This window comes from Muntiacus reevesi, chromosome 4 (genome assembly GCF_963930625.1).
Source record: "Muntiacus reevesi chromosome 4, mMunRee1.1, whole genome shotgun sequence".
Lineage (NCBI taxonomy): Eukaryota > Metazoa > Chordata > Mammalia > Artiodactyla > Cervidae > Muntiacus > Muntiacus reevesi.
In genome coordinates this window covers 13,681,124-13,687,502 of record NC_089252.1, presented here as the reverse complement: position 1 = coordinate 13,687,502, position 6,379 = coordinate 13,681,124, and the positions used below count along the sequence as shown (strand labels likewise).

Below are 6,379 nucleotides of genomic sequence, written 5' to 3'. Positions count from 1 at the left end.
AAGTCAAAGTGTTGTCTCTGCTTTCAATATGCTGTCTAGGTTTGTCATAGCTTTCCTTCCAGGGAGCAAGCATCTTTAATTTTGGGATGGTAGTCACTGTTTGCAGTGATTTTGGAGCTCAAGAAAATAAAATCTGTCACTATTTTAGCTTTTCTCCCATCTATTTGCCATGAAGTGATGGGACCAGATGCCATGATCTGTGTTTTTTGAATATTGAGCTTTAAGCCAGTCATTTTTAACTCTCTTCATTCACCCTCATCATGAGGTTCTTTAATTCCTCTTCGCTTTTTGCCATTCCAAAGGTGTCATCTACATATCTGAGGTTGTTCATAATTCTCCCAGCAATCTTGATTCCACTTTGTGATTCATCCAGTCTGGCATTTCACATGATGTACTCTGCATATAAGTTAAATAAGCAAGGTGACAATATACATCCTTGATGTATTCCTTTCCCAATTTTGAACCACTCCTTTGTTTTATATCCAATTCCAACTGTTGCTTTTTGACCGGCATATGGGTTTCTCAGAAGATGGGTCACTACAGAATGCCTTTTGTGAAGGCTTTTCATAGACTTATAGAGGGATTATTTCACTTCTTCCTAGCCTTTCCCCATGTTTCAGCCCAATAAACTCTTTCCTATGAGTCGCTTTGGTGGGGGGGAGGGGGGGGGCGGGTGTAGGGGTGGAGGATATTTTATAGAGATAAAATGAAAATAGAGGACAGCAATTGCCCTGAAATCCCATAACTTGAATTCATCTCAGCTTAACTGATAGGTGGAAGGCTCTTGAGTTCAGCTATTATTCCTCTTTAGGATGGATGGCTTACAGTGAACTCAACTGAGTTATTACAAATCCTGGAAGATGATGCTGTAAAAGTGCTGCACTCAATATACCAGCAAATTTGGAAAACTCAGCAGTGGCCACAGGACTGGAAAAGGTCAGTTTTCATTCCAATCCCAAAGAAAGGCAATGCCAAAGAATGCTCAAACTACCACACAAGTACACTCATCTCACACGCTAGTAAAGTAATGCTCAAAATTCTCCAAGCCAGGCTTCAGCAATACGTGAACCATGAACTTCCAGATGTTCAAGCTGGGTTTAGAAAACGCAGAGGAACCAGAGATCAAATTGCCAATATCTGCTGGATCATCAAAAAAGCAAGAGAGTTCCCGAAAAACATCTATTTCTGCTTTATTGACTATGCCAAGGCCTTTAACTGTGTGGATCACAATAAGCTGTGGAAAATTCTGAAAGAGATGAGAATACCAGACCACCTGACCTGCCTCTAGAGAAACCTGTATGCAGGTCAGGAAGCAACACTTAGAACTGGACATGGAACAACAGAGTGATTCCAAATAGGAAAAGGAGTACGTCAAGGCAGTATATTGTCACCCTGCTTATTTAACTTATATGCAAAGTGCATCATGAGAAACGCTGGGCTGGAGAAAGAGCAAGCTGGAATCAAGATTGCCAAGAGAAATATCAATAACCTCAGGTATGCAGATGACACCACCTTTATGGCAGAAAGTGAAGAACTAAAGAGCCTCTTGATGAAAGTGAAAGAGGAGAGTGAAAAAGTTGGCTTAAAGCTCAACATTCAGAAAACTAAGATCATGGCATCCAGTCCCACCACTTCATGGAAAATAGATGGGGAAACAATGGAAACAGTGTCAGACTTTATTTTTCTGGGCTCCAAAATCACTGCCGATAGCGATTGCAGCCATGAAATTAAAAGATGCTTACTCCTTGGAAGGAAAGTTATGACCAATCTAGATAGCATATTAAAAAGCAGAGACATTACTTTGCCACCAAAGGTCCATCTAGTCAAGGGTATGGTTTTTCTAGTGGTCACATATGGATGTGAGAGTTGGACTATAAAGAAAACTGAGCACAGAAGAATTGATGCTTTTGAACTGTGGTTTTGGAGAAGACTCTTGAGAGTCCCTTGAACTGCAAGGAGATCCAACCAGCCCATCATAAAGGAGATCCGTCCTGCGTGTTCATTGGAAGGACTGATGTTGAAGCTGAAACTCCAATACTTTGGCCACCTGGTGTGAAGAGCTGACTCATTTGAAAAGACCCTGATGCTGGGAAAGATTGAGGGCAGGAGGAGAAGGGGACGACAGAGGATGAGATGGTTGGATGGTATCACCAACTCAATGGACATGGATTTGGGTGGACTCCGGGAGTTGGTGATGGACAGGGAGGCCTGGCGTGCTGCGGTTCCTGTGGTCGCAAAGAGTCGGACACAACTGAGCAACTGAACTGAACTGAATGTTAACGAATGGGTGAATTCCCATCTTTTCAGTCCCAGGGAGAGCCAGGGAAGTTGAGATGGATACCAGGACTTTATTGTAATAAAGTGAGTATAATACTACTCCCAGCAGTCCCATTCTATAACCAAGACCTTTTCTCCTACCTCCTTTCTCTTCTCACGAATGTTGTTATCATCTCTCTAAAGATGGTAAGGGAGGAGGTTTAGAAAATGAGGAGACACAGGGAGGCAGAAATGGAGTTCTTTTATTGACTGATTTCCTTCTAAGTCATAGCAGAAGAATAGAGATTAATTACCATAGTATTACATTCTTGATCTTACTTATAGATACAACTTGAATTAAAAATTAAGTCAGTAAATTCCCTTGGCTACATCATTTTGACCAAACTGGACTATTTTTCATCTTTGAATCCTGAGTAATGAGATGGTCTTGTCTTCTTATTTTTTAAAAGAAAGAAAAAAATATCTGCAGAGAAAATTTTGTCTCAAACTGACACCTATTTTTCTCCTTTTGCCTTCCTAACATTTCAGTGTTAGATAATTACTAATAAAACTAATAGCCCTTGCTATCTTTATGGGAAGGAAATAATCAGATTAAGTTATTCCAAAGTACTTGTTATTTTGGAATCTTAATACTTCCACTTCCTTTTATCTCAGCCCACAGAAAGGTGGAATATATCTGAAATCTTGTTTCTAAATGAACTTAGTACTATATTCCAGGAATTATTTGAAGGGAACAAATCCAATTTCAATAATTAAGTCTACTCTGTGTTCCAGATGGCATGGCTATTTTTTTTTCAGGTATTGGTTCTTGATTGTGAAAAAAACATGACCACCTTTATTAAAAATTTAGCATGAACAAACAATGAAGATTTGTTAAGTGACTGATATTTCAAGGTAATTTACTGCCACAACATAAACTACCAGTCTTGACTAAAGTAAGCTAGAAGTCAAAAGATGGAGCAAATCAGTATGAAAAAAGGCATTCAACTTTGTCAAGACTGGTTGTTGTTTGGAAAGAAAGAAAGCATTTGAAGCTAGAATATACAACATGGGCAAAAGGAGAGATGTCAGATCCACATGAATAAAAAAGGAGAATGATGAATGTAAAGAAAATATTGGAAAATATAACTGGCCATATGGTCAGAGCCAGAGTCTGAAATCCAATGTATTACATAAGATACTTTAACTGCAAGTAACAAACTGATTTGAGCTAGTTTAATCCAAATAGAGGAAATTATTTAAATTATATGGAAGAAAATTGAGGAATGCCACCAAGGCTCAGAGAAGGTTGAGAACCAAATCTGGGAAAGCTGGCAGGGGTACCTTCTCTGAAAATTCCACTGCTACATTTTCTGGTATGTGTTTTTCATCTTTCTCTCTCTCACACTCTGCAGATGAGCTTTCTTAGCTTCTATTTATGTGTTATAGTTCTAGACACAGACTGATAATTTCTAGATTCCAATATCATATCCCAGGAAAGATGACATTTGGGTACTGTTAAAGTCAGATCCCCCACCAACCCAATCAATTGTAGGCCAAAAGGGATGATTACATCATACTTACTGGGGTGCTTGAAACTCACCCTGTAAATCAAGAGTTTCCCACCAAGGGGACGGCCTTGTGGGCCAAACTAGCCCCCATTAGTTGCCCACTACAGAAAGATAAATTAATATATGATAGCTTATACAACAGTGAAAAGGCAAATAATATGCTAAAAACTATTTTAGAAAATTTTACATTGGCATTAATGAGCAGAGTAGATCAAGATCAACAGAATAGATCAAGAAACATACATGTGAACATGTGTCCTAGCAAAATTAACTGTTTATTTTACAACAAAAGTAAATATGCAGGAAAATTCAGTTAAATTGTGTCAATAATCATGATTATTTCTTGTTTGATATTCCAGGACTTGAATACTGAGTGGACAATACTGAGTGGACAATTTCTTATTTGGTCAAAGGCATATTTTTTAATGGAGCAAATCAAGTCAGTGCCTCATATTTTAAAGATAAACACACACAGACCTCATAACATTAGTAAATGAAACATTAATGCTTTCTATCTGGTTGATAATGGAAATTTTCCTTATCCTTAAACATTTAACATTTTATGTTTAACTTTTCAAGCTATGAATAATATATTTTCTCATATATTTTTTCATTGGGAATTTTTATTCTCTTTGGATTCAATCCTGAAAAGAAATGATAGTTTGATAAGGTGGAGAGGGCCTTAGCCTGATAGTTATAAGACCTGCTCTGAAATCATAATTCCACCTCTCTTAGTCCTTGAACAACAGACTTAGGCAGAAAGAATCATTGTTTCCTCAAAAAGATATTGATTTAAACAAAAATATTTAACAAAGATGGTTTTGAGCAACACCAGAAAGGGTCATTTGGTTCAGGCTGAAACCGAACACAGAGAGTTGGTACATGTATGGTCTCCCCATTCCCTATGCCATCCTGTGGACCACTGTGGTTGGCTGAGTAGCAATAACCCCACCATAACACTGGACTGTCAGAGAAGATTCATAGAATCTTGCTGTATTCCCTTCCTGTGGTGCTCTGCGTTGTGGAGGATAAGGATGTAGCCTAAGAGAGGACATCAGAGTCTGAACTTGGGTGTAACTGTTCTAGGGTTTCTGAATGCCAGCAGCCTTACACAAAGCTACTTACAGGAAGTTGATCTTTTCACAAATCCAAGCCTTAATTATTTACTGAGGTGAATCATTTTCCTATTTCAAGGTAGCCTGACACTGTGCTTGTGCTTAGTCACTCAGTTGTGTCCAACTCTTTGTGACTCCATGGACTATAGCCCGCCAGGCTCCTCTGTCCATGGGAATTCTCCAGACAAGATTACTGGAGTGGGTGGTCATGCCTCTCCAGGGGATCTTCCCAACCCAGGGTTTGAACCCAGGTCTCCTGCATTGCAGGTGGATTCTTTACCATCTGAGACACCAGGGAAGCTCAAGAATACTGGAGTGGGTAGCCTATCCCTTCTCCAGGGGAACTTCCTGACCCAGGAATCAAACTGAAAGGTTGTTGCTGAACCTCAAAAAGACGCCGGGATTCTTAGCCTCCAGAGGAGAAGAATTCAATCTGGGGCTTGATCGTTCAGAGCTTTTGTGTAATGAAGTTTTATTAAAGTATAAAGGAGATAGAGAAAGCTTCTGACATAGACATCAGAAGGGGGTAGAAAGAGTACCCCCTTGCTAGCATTAGCAATGGAGTTATATACTCTCCAATGAATCCAAAGAATGTCTGGAGGTTGTAAAGACCTCACCAGACCTACTCCCATAATTTACATTTTAAGATAACAGGATTAGCCAGGAGGTTTAATCCAGAGATTGCCCTCAGGCAGGATACAATATTGTTATATAATCCTAAGGAATGTGGAGGGAAAAAAGTTTGTCCTTTCTTCCTCTTTGAGAACTCCAGACCCCTCTCTCCTTGGGGACCCCTAGACTTCTTATCAACCTGCCTAGGAAATGACTCTCTCAAAACCAGGGTCTCCTACATTACAAGCAGATTCTCTACCAGCTGAGCTATTTGGGAAGCCCCAGTATCTGACACTACCTATCAGCAAATAGAAAGATAGAAAGGCATGCATGATCTAAGTATTTTTTTCTACCATCACTTGATGATAGAGTCAAAGCTTACATTTTCAAATGAACATATGTTCTCCCAAACCTACAGTAGTATAAGCCATGATTCGACTTGGCACAACTTCTACTGGTATCTCTTATCACACAATGCTAGTGCCCCCCATTGAGTTCTGAAACCCCAAGGGAAGATAATTTGCCTTTTTTGCCTTTGTGTTACCTGAACATTTTACAGTGCTTAGAACAGAATATATGCGATGATCAACAAACATTATTTAGACTAAGAAAACACAAAATGTTTTCTTATAAAATAAATATCCAAAAGAAAGAAATGAAAGGGGAGCAGAAGAAGATGGTGGAGGAGTAAGACAGGGAGATTGTCTGCCTCCCCACAAATACATTTTAAAAAACTCATTAAAATACAGAACAAATCAAACAGAGCAACTTCTAAATGACAGCAGAAGATCCTAGGCCTCCAAAAAGGCAAGCTAATGCCCCTGG

General features: G+C 39.2%; 1 long non-coding RNA gene across 1 annotated transcript in view; it reads right to left on the bottom strand.

Annotated features, from left to right (window-relative positions):
• Positions 1–279: 279 nt before the first annotated feature.
• Positions 280–6,379, bottom strand: part of LOC136166259 (uncharacterized) — a 33,387-nt gene continuing 27,287 nt past the window's right edge. Inside the window, exon 6 of the long non-coding RNA XR_010662875.1 lies at positions 280–396. This is a non-coding gene — a long non-coding RNA (uncharacterized lncRNA). The remainder of the gene's footprint in view (positions 397–6,379) is intronic.